The following is a 10,708-nucleotide window of genomic DNA, read 5'->3' as shown; positions in this document are numbered from 1 at the left end:
ATCCACAGAGTTCTGCCTGCAATCCTTTCTTTTGCAACTTCTCTTCCTTCTCATTGATAGCTATGATGGAAGAATTCATTTAAATCCTGGATTTGGCTACACAAATCTCAAGTTACTAATCTCCTCCTACACAGTTAACCTCTGAAGGTTTTGGATAAGATGATGACATTGAAAGAGCTGGTTGACCCAGGTATAGAAAGAAGAATGTTTAGATTCTGGGACGAGCAGAAGCAGAGAAAGTGAAAGAGGTCAACACCTGGGGCAGAGGCCTAGATTGAGAGGAGCAATAAGAAATTGTAGAATTTGGGAATGAGAAAATGGATCTAGAGGGTGAAGAGAAGGATATCTGGGAGCAAAAATTCATTAGGCTTTCATGATGGAATTCTAAAGCAGATCAGAATATCTTGCTTTACTTAGACATACATGGAGGAACATCATGAGAACGTTTCTCTGTTTTTTAAACCAGATCTTCTAGTCTGTGTTTCTGCATATGTAAAAAGACTTTCATATGTCCCCATAAAGTCCAAACATTTTTTTCCTAATAGGTAGGTTATCCTGAAAAGAAGTCCCGATTTTCTCTTTTCAGATGTTTCAACCCTTGCAGTAAATAGCTGCTCATTTACATTCATAAAAACACATCAAAAAGCAGTTAAAAAAAAATCTGGACCCAACTATTGATCGTGAAAAAGCATTTTCTATGGGGCTAGGTAAGAATCAAAAATTACCTGCAACCAATCAACAAACAAAATAATCTACACTCATTAATTGCTGGGATATTTGTTATACTGTATGGTTGAATGAACAATTGAGAAATATATCTGGATGTATTGTATTTTCTTTCCTGAAGCCAATAAACAATGTTCAGTTCTTAGCCAAAGCAAACTTGCTTTCTTGAGCCATGTGAAACTCAGAAATTCTCAATAGTTTCCAGCCAATAAATGTCACTTGGAGAAAAACATCTGAGAAGGGCCAGCGAATGATAGACGTAAATCCCGCTTTTCAGTCAGTCAGCAAAACGGCGTTCTAATTTCAGATTATGGGAATTTGCTATATATTTGTCTTGACAGGTTAATAATCCACATTCCACAATCTTTCCTTCTTTTAGCAACCGATCAGCAACAAGGGGTTGGCCCCATTTATCCAGTCAGATTTCACACCTGTAACATCTGGACTCTCGTGTATCAAAGCTTCTTCTTCAACCAGCTGTTAGTTCTCGTGTCATTTGGATGTTAAGACGGTTTCGGGAAAGCTACTTCAATGCTTTTTTCCATTATTATATAATCCCAATCTAATGGTTGGGGGAGATGTCACATTTCTTCATTTATATAGACATAGAAGGGGAAAAAAACCCTCAGCAAGCAAAAATCACGAGTTTGTGGAAGGATAGCCTCGCACAGCTGCAAATACATTTGCTTGAAAAAGCATCCGTTCTTCTGGTCGCGGCTCCTACGGTGTTCAGGAAGAAAAAATGGTTCAATAAGATTTTTTCATTTTCTTGTATTCTTAAGGGGAGTGCACGAAATAGTACTTTGCAAGAGGGATGGACCAACTGTGGCACCCCAGATATTGCCAGAGTACAGTTCTCATTATCTGCTCTGCCCATGCTGGCTGGAGACAATGGGAAGTGAAATTCAATATCTGGAGAGCCAAATATTACATATTATTTTTCCAGGTTGTGATTATCTTGAGAAGCAGTCATTTTTGTTCAGTTCTTCCTTAACTGCAGCAAGTCAGATGCAGGTAAGATTTTGGCCTAGTTTGTTTGTTCTCAGCTCACCTTTTATTGTGACTTAAATTTGAAGGCTTTGCAAGACTAAAGGAGAAAAGCTTGGAGATAGAAATCATGGTCCCAGTTTCTCCTATAAGGCCAGGAGTACACTACTAGAGTTAGGAAGTGTTGTATTTATAAGCCTACCTTTTCCCCCATTTCCCTCATGTTTTTCCAGGGATACCCTTACACCTCATTCCCTTAAAATGTCCTGTGCCTTTAAACAGCTAGTTTGGCCTAGTCACAGGGTAGGCAACCTTGGCTCTTTTATGACTTGTGGACTTCAACACCCAGAATTCCTGAGCTAGCTATGCTGGCTCAGGAATTCTGGGAGTTGAAGTCCATGAGTCATAAAAGAGCCAAGGTTGCCTTCCCCTGTGTGAATACACCAGTCTAAACACCCAGGAAAAGGCAAGGTCTAATCTTGCTTCAGGCATGAATAATGTCTGGGTGACTTTGGACTACAGATAGTTCCTTGACTTGAGCCCAAAATTTATGTTGCAAAGTGAAACATTTGTTAAGTGAGTTTGCCTCATTTCATGACCTTTCTCACCATAGTTGTTAAGTGAATCATTGCAGTTGTTAAGTTAGTAACATGGTTGTCAAGTGAATCTAGTTTCCCCATTGACTTTGCTTGTCAGAAAGTTGCCAAAGGTGATCACATGACCCCGGGACATTGCAACCATCATAAATATGAGTCAGTTGCCCAGCATCTGAATTTTGATCATGTGACCACGGGGATGCTGCAACAGTCATAAGTATGAAAAACAGTCATAGGTCACTTTTCAAAGTGCAGTTGTAACTTGGATCAGTCACTAAATGAACTGTTGCAAGTTGAGGACTACTTGTAGTCACTGTCCCTCTACCCAGCCAACCTCTCAGGATTGTTGTTATTGTGGGGAAAAGAGCAGGAGGAAGAAATATTAGGTCTGTTTGCCGCCTTGGGATATTTATAAAAATGATAAAGGGAGAGGGGTGGGTGGGTGTGAAAATAAATAAAAAATGGGGTATGATGGAGAAATCTTACTCGTTCTCTGGAGAATGCTTTCCTCCTCTTAAATCTGCAAAAGCTCTTTCAGTGAAAGTGGAGGAATGAAAAATTGTGACTGTTGGTCCACAGAAGCCTCAATTAAGGTGGCCAGGTAAAAGCAGAAGTTCTTTGTAAAGTCCCTAGTTGGAAGTCAGTTGTAATAAGTTCCTCCTGGGCCCCCACCTCCTTTGCAACTAGCCCCCTTTTAACCCAAATGTGCCCTCCACGCATCATCTCCCCACTCCCCATGTACCGTTTGCATCTCCCTTATCAAAAGTGGAGGGCAGGGGGGTGGGTGGGTGGGTGGGAAGCAGGTAGGAATGGCCAGCTTCTCACCAGCTCTGCTGCCTGCTTCTTATTCATCTTTGCAAGCCCTGCTGAGTGAGTGCTGTGTGTTTCATCTCCCCTCCCCCCCCCAGTTTAGGAAGCCTCGGAAAGCCCTTCCTGACTTTGAAGCCCTGCCTTTGAAGTCATTTTTTTAATTTATTTTTTGGTTCAAGAGGAAGCCTTTTCCTCAGAGCTTATAGGAGAGCTTACTCTTCCCCTTCCCACTGCAGGACTCTCGCCCTCCACTTGTACTTTTGCAAACATACCTTGCTCCTCAAGAGTTCCGGGTATGGATCCTCTTTCGCTTCACCTGTTGTTTCCAAAGGAGAGGAAACTGAGAGGTCCAGAGGCTGGGATGGAAAGTTTGGGTCTCTCGGTTTCTTTGTCCTTCCCAATTAATTTTGGTGGGCTGGGGGAAGAAGCTCCTTCAGCGTCTTCTTCCTTTGTGCCTTGCCACCGGGCACTCCGCAGTCCATGCAGCGATCCAGCGATCCAGGAAGTCCAGGGCTTGTCTGCAATTGCACAGCACCTGTTGGGAGCCCGGCGGCCAAGGAAACTTAGAGGCATCACCCTCCCTTATGAGCAAATAATGTAGCCTGCGGAGAATTGTAATTAATGAGACAACTGCACAGCAAGCAAGGCTAAGTGGAGGGGAGGAGAAAAAGGGAGGCTGGTGCGCTTGACCTCTTCTTTTAACAAGGTGGGAGCAGGGCTGCCCCTGTTCTTCCCTCTTTAACTCTGAGGGATGCCGAGGGGCAAAGGAAATCTGATAGCAGGAATTCTGTGTCAGGCTGTGCTTTCTAAGCAAGCTTCTCCCTGAGGGCGCAGAATGTCAGTAGATATTTCCTTCCTTCAGCCCTCCTGTCTTCCCCTCGAGGTCAAAGGGAAGCTGCATCTTCCAGAAATTCAAAACACATTGTGGAAAAAAGGAGTTTCTTCCCTCAGAGAACAGGATTATGTGATCGCCCAAAAGGCGTCGCTTCTCCAAAGCAGCTCTTGGCTATTGCTTTGGACAGGTAGTCCTGCGATTTGCAACAGTTCATTTAGTTCATTGGGGGACTGGAGGCTAAAACATATAGGGAACGGTTGCTGGAATTGGGTATGTGTAGTTTAACGAAGAGAAGGGTGAGGGGTGACATGATATCAGTGTTCCAGTATCTCAGGGGCTGCCACAAAGAAGAGGGAGTCAAGTTATTCTCCAAAGCACCTGAAAGCAGGACAAGAAGCAACGGATGGAAACTAGTCAAGGAGAGAAGCAACCTAGAACTAAGGAGAAACTTCCTGACAGTTAGAACAATTAACCAGTGGAATAACCTGCCTCCAGAGGTGGTGAATGCTCCAACGCTGGAGGTTTTTAAGAAGAGACTGGACAGCCATTTGCCTGAAATGGTGTAGGTTTCCTGCCTGAGCGGGGGGTTGGACTAGATGACCTCCAAGGTCCCTTCCAACTTTATATTATTATTATTATAGTGACCAGTCGAGGTTACAACGGCTCCGAAAAAAGTGACTTACGACCATTTTTCACACTTACGGCCATTTCCGCGTCCCTGCGGTCAGGTGATTAAAAGCGGTCAGATGCTTGGAAACTGACTCATATTTAGGGCGGTCGCAGTGTCCCGGGGTCATGTGATCCCCTTTTGCGACCTTCAATGGGGAAGCCAGATTCACTTAACAACTGCGGTGATTTGGGTAACTGAATCTGTGGCAAGGAAGGTCGTAAAATGGGGGCAAAATTCTCTTAACAACTGTCTCGCTTAGCAACAGAAATTTTGGACTCAACTGTGGTCGTGGGTCGATGAATACCTGGAATGTCATTCATTAATCTATCTCAGGGGTCTTCAAACTTGGCCCTTTTATGACTCGTGGACTTCAACTCCCAGAATTCCTCAGCCAGCATGGCTGGCTGAGGAATTCTGGGAGTTGAAGTCCACGAGTCATAAAAGAGCCAAGTTTGAAGACCCCTGATCTATCTCATTCTCTCAACTAATTCCATTGCATTTGGGAGTAGGATCGTCTGCTCTGGCAGTTTTCAACTTACAACTGTTTGTTTAAGGATCGTTCAAAATTACAACGGCACGGAAAAAGTTACTTGCAACTGGTCCTTGTGCTTATGACAATCGCAGCATCCCCACAGTCAGGTGATCAGAATTCTGAGCCGTGGCAACCGGCATGTTTTTACGACCGTCGCAGTGTCCTGGAGTCATGTGATCACCATTTATGACCTTCCCAGCTGGCTTCCAACAAGCAGAGTTGGTGGGGAAAGCCAGAGTCACTTAACAGCATGATTCACTTAACAACTGCAGTGATTTGTTTAACAACCATGGCAGAAAGGGTTATAAAATTGGCCACAATTCTCTTAATAACTGCTTTGCTTAGCAACGGTGATTCTGGTCCCACTTCTGGTTGTAAGTTAAGGATGATCTGTAATGTTGGAAGTAGAACTTGGGTGACCCAGACTACCGTCAACAGGGATAGGTGATTCTGATGGCCAACTGCCATCCCTGAATGGATATGGAGATATCCAATGTTTGAGGTGACTTTGCTATGTGAATTGACTGGACTGCTTACAAGAAAGGCAGAATCTGAAACTAATGGCTGAAGCAGCGTTTCTCAACCTTAACAGTTTTAAGATATCTGGATTTCAACACCCTAAATTCTCTAGTCAGAGAATTTTGCTGGGGAATTTGGGGAGTTGAAGTCCAAACATTTTAAAGTTCCCAAGTTGAGAAATATTGGCCTGAACAGTTCTGTTGAGAGAGTGCACTCTTTCCTAAAGTCCTAAACTCTTGAACAGAAATTGGGAACTGAAAGTCTTCTGCATATTGTTAGAGGCCATTAGTCCGCAAATGAGTCATCATCCCAAAAACTATCTGGCTTTTTTTCTTAAACGATAAACAAGAGCAAACTAAATGTCTTCCCTCCCTGTAAAATTGTAATATGCAGATGGGGTATTGGAGAACTTGATTAAATTTTCTTTCCCACCCCCCCCTCCCCCAGCTTCCCTAGTTCCTTCGCCAGGTTTCTATGTCAATTTTATTTTTCGGCCACATTTGGCAATCAGATTAAAAAAAAATAAAATCTTATGTTCCGAATATCCTTGTGTCTCCTCTTCCCACCTCCCACCCATCCTTTCTCCACCACATGCTCTTTGATGTTGGTTGGCTGCCGTGCTCATCCAGTGTGATTGCTGATACAATTCTGCGATGCCTGTGGAAAATGTACAGCAGTTGAGATCAGACAAATTGCAAAGATCTGCTTGAACTCTGGGGCGTGAATCATTGTTCCCCATTCAGGAGAAAAATCTGTTCGCTTGGCACTACTCCATAGTGAAAAAATTATGGGCTGACCCCAGCAACCCATATCTAGAGCTTCAGGAAGTAGATAATTGTCTACCTCATTTGCTTATCCTTTTTTCCTCTCTTTGAAAATAATTGTTCATTGTACTATTGGTGCTACAAATAACAAACTCAATTGGCAACCTAGAAAAAGCTAAACGTGAGCTTTTACCAAATGGCAGATGTAGCTTCAGTGGATGTTCAAATGGATTTTCTCTGCACATTTGGTGAAATCCAAGCTTGGTTGTTGAGAAAAATCATACAATGATAACACTGTCATTGTGTCATATCATGTGTCTCACTTACTTTGGCCATGTTGTGTGGGGGAATTCACTGTAGAAAGAAATTATGTTTGGAAGAATTAGCAGTAAAAGTAAACTGGGCTGTCAAAGAACACGGCAGCTGGGCACCATCAAAGCTGACACCAGCCAGAGCATAGCAAAACTCAAAGCAATAGTGCGAGATCAGAGGAAGTGGAGAGACCTGGCCCATAGAATCGCCAAGAATCAGACATGCCTGAATGGATATCATTATCTTCTTCTTCTTCTTCTTCTTCTTCTTCTTCTTCTTCTTCTTCTTCTTCTTCTTCTTCTTCTTCTTCTTCTTCTTCTTCTTCTTTTTCTTCTTCTTCTTCTTCTTCTTCTTCTTCTTCTTCTTCTTCTTCTTCTTCTTCTTCTTCTTCTTCTTCTTCTTCATCTTTATTTTCAGGTTAACGGGAGCTCTCCATTAGAAGAGATGATGGCCCTGGGTTTGAGCAACAGACCCTACTTCATTCTCTCCAAGCAGAGAATTTATAGACCAGGAGTCTCCAACCACAGGAGTCCCCAGTGGCTAGTCAGCATATCTGGAGTAATGGGTGCTCTCACAAAATTATTGCTGTCTTAGATGTGGTAGTGGGCCCAAGGAACCAAGAACTATACACAGAGTTACTTCTGAGTGGCTTCTTCATTGTGTTCACCTATTGACAGAAATCTTGCCAGATTAAAGCAACTATCTGCATAGCTATTAGACAGACTCTGTGAATTGCTAGCGAGGTCTGCTTTAGCTCTTTTCCTGCTTACCAAAGATTCTCTGATATCTCTTTGCTCTTTGGGAAAGGGCCCCTCACTCTTGCGACCAGAGTTGGTTCCTTGAGCACGTCTAAGATACCAATCGTTATGTAGACTACATTTCACTAATTATGGCCAATATGAACCCAAGGGCAAACTAAACATTAGGTTGATAGCCTCTATCGGTGTGCATGTTGGCTGTGGTAGGTCAGGTCAGGAAACAAGACACCCCTGGGATTCCAGAAATCCAATTTAAGAAGATGGCGGTAACATTTTAAATGATGTCAACAACCTTCACCGCTCCCTTTGAAGGACAAAGGGAGGACAATATGCCACGTTCTGAGTCTCCCTTCTCAGTCCTTCTACTTTCTTGCAACTGATAAATTGTTTTATCTCTCCAACTTTGTGCTCGAGGCTAGAGCTAAATTTCCCCACAGTGCAGGATCATGGAGGATTAGTTTTGTTCTAATGAAACTGTAGCTCCCTTGCCAGCCAGTAGAACTCAGACAGAATAATCATGTAGGCTGCTGGCATTTCCACTCTACATTCCCTTGAGTAAGATATGGCTCTTGGTCATTTACAAAGTTAGATTATCCAGTCTCTCCCAGTAGTGGAGATATAAACACATATATACCGTATTTAAAAACGTTGATCACATTAAAAGTAGGGCAGAATTCGGACGGAAACTGAACCAAGACTGAAAAACATGGATTATTGTGCTCTTAACAGTCTCAGATTATAGTTTGATATTTCCAGGATGAAGTGAAGTCAAGGTAAAAGGAGACAGAGGAAACATCAGTTTAAAAAAAAGATTTTGTTTTGTATTTACTAGGTAACAGGTGCAGCAAGGAATTTGCATTAGGACTTTTTGTTTTACTGTGCTATGTTAATATGCCATGGATTTTAATTTTCTGTGGAAGTTTAGGAAATGCTCACACTTCTATCTTTTGTGCACACTGTATATCAGGCATACTGTATTCTTTTATACAGAATATACTTGTGATCTATGATAAATAACAATTTGGAATCTTTTAGCTGCATCTCTTCTACTAGAAAGCATTTCTTTGTAGCAGACCACTGCCATCTTATGGTCTGCATGAAGTACTGCATTCTCTTTCAGAATGTCTATGGAGGTTCTGCAGGTGTTGGTTGTCCCAAAGGTGCTTCTTGAGGAGTCAACTGGACTTTCTTGTTTTTCTTTGAAGGTGTTTAGCTTCTCATCCAAGAAGCTTCTTCGGCTTCAAAGAAAAACAAGACAGTCCAGTTTTTTCTTGAAAAGAGATCCTTTCAGAATGTTCTTTCGTAAGATACAACATTTGTGTCACTCTGATCTGATCAGCTGCATAATTTATCTTTACCAGCACTATTTGAATGTTAATATCTCAAGTGTTAGGTATTACATTTATCTTTTCTTTTTTAAAATAAAGTTTAGTTTTTTTAAATATCTGGTGAGATTAATCTGTGTTCCATCAGCCTCTATGCTCTGTAGTGAGGAGGTGCATCATTGAAATGGTTTCACTGTTTGCATTTTTAACATTTAATTTCCAGAAAAGCAGCAGAGGTTATTAGAATCCTGTCTCTTAGGGTGTGGCACCCCCTGGAAGACATGGGGCCTGCAAGTACTATGAAGCTGCCAGCCCAAAAGAGGAGGCAGGAGCAGGATCTGAAAACAAAGAGGACTTCTGGGAAAACAACTTTGAGATCACCTTCCTTCCACTCCATAGGCTCAGCTGTCTGCTGCAATTGCATTCCAATATCTTATAAGCCAGATCCTGAAGCTAAAACTCAAATACTTTGGCCACCTAATGAGAAGGAAGGACTCACTGGAGAAGAGCCTAATGCTGGGAAAGATCGAGGGCAATAGAAGAAGGGGATGACAGAGAATGAGGTGGCTGGATGGAGTCACTGAAGCAGTAGGCATGAGCTTAAATGGACTCCAGAAGATGGTAGAGGACAGGAAGGCCTGGAGGAATGTTGTCCATAGGGTCGCGATGGGTCTGACACGACTTCGCAGCTAACAACAACAATCTTATAAGCCAACATTTCAATACCAATCTTAAAAAAAACAAAAACTCCACTCCTATATTAGTTTTTTTAAAAAAAAAATGAACTCAAGTACCTTTGATATTATAAGAGGTTTGACAAAAAAAAAACACACCGATGAAACTTCTTAGAATATTGTGATATACAACTCAAGCCCTTATAACTATTTTCTGTTCAGAGACATCACAGGACTTCTGAATTTCTGGGTTGTTGTGTTTTGTTTTTTCTTTGTGGGGGAACGAGTGGGCTTTACTTTACTTATTTCTCATTAGATTTCTGTTTTCTTTCAGTAATGAGAGAAAACTAGCAATTAACTATCACCATTCCACCACCGGCAAGAATTGACTAATGGAGGGGCAATTTCATTCCTTCCGCACACTGTAGCAATACTGAACAGGATGCAATTAGAGACAGAAGACACAAGGAGGATGATTTGGGACGATTTGCTGGGAACAGGATTTAGTTCCCAGAAAACATGACAGAAGGATCTTGCATTGTGGATTCTGTAGAAATCCTTCAGCTGTCCTAAAATGTTTCGCACAAAAGAAGATTTAATTAATGGGCACTACGCTGCTAAGTGATCTTGAGACTGGTCACTGCTGTAGATTTCTTCTTTCCTCTCTGACCTCCAAAAGTATCATAACTACAGGCAGCTCTCGACTTACAGCCGTTCATTTAGTGATGACGTTACAACAGCCCTGAAAAAACTGACTTAGGAGCATTTTTCACACTGAAGGCCATTGCAGCATCTCTCATGGTCACTTCATTAACATTCGGACGCTTGGCAACTGGTTCATATTTATGACGGTTGCAGTGTCCAGGGGTCATGTGATCCCCTTCTGCAACCTTCTTACAAGCAAAGTCAATGGGGAAAGCCAGATTCACTTAACAACACTGTCACTAACTTAACAACTGCACTTTCAGCTTCGAGTACAAAATGCAGAAGTTGTTTCCAAAATGGAAGCAAAACAAGATAAAATTATCTTTAACCAGGACAGTCTCTGCCAACTCTGCCACTTTACCATCCGTTGTTCCACTGTGGAGTCCTGTTGCAATCCTAACAGTAATTGGGATTTTTGGAAAGGGTGGTTAGTCCAGCTCCCATTCCTGAAATGTCAACAGATCTATCATGTAATCTAGACTAAATTTCTTCTGG

Source organism: Vipera ursinii (assembly GCF_947247035.1).
Source record: "Vipera ursinii genome assembly, chromosome: Z".
In the NCBI taxonomy this organism is placed as follows: domain Eukaryota; kingdom Metazoa; phylum Chordata; class Lepidosauria; order Squamata; family Viperidae; genus Vipera; species Vipera ursinii.
This window is presented reverse-complemented; position numbering follows the sequence as displayed.